The sequence below is a fragment of the Olea europaea genome, chromosome 20 (assembly GCF_002742605.1).
Source record: "Olea europaea var. sylvestris chromosome 20, O_europaea_v1, whole genome shotgun sequence".
Classification (NCBI taxonomy): Eukaryota; Viridiplantae; Streptophyta; class Magnoliopsida; order Lamiales; family Oleaceae; genus Olea; species Olea europaea.
The window spans coordinates 2,226,638-2,226,847 of record NC_036256.1 but is presented as its reverse complement, the minus strand read 5'-3'; positions in this window follow the sequence as shown (position 1 = coordinate 2,226,847).

Genomic DNA, 210 nt, shown 5'->3' with positions numbered 1-210 from the left:
GAACGTCAAAATTTGGGTCTCTGTAATAAGTCCCTTTACTAGAATTTTTCATTTGTTCTTCTTCTCTTATCAGTCGCTCATACCTAATCACATTCGCACTCAACTGGAAAAGGTCGGGAAATTCCTTGTCCTGGAACTTCTTTTTTAAATCAAAGCTCAAGCAGCCTTGTGCGATCTTGACAAATTCTTTTTCGGATAGAGGCACAAAAC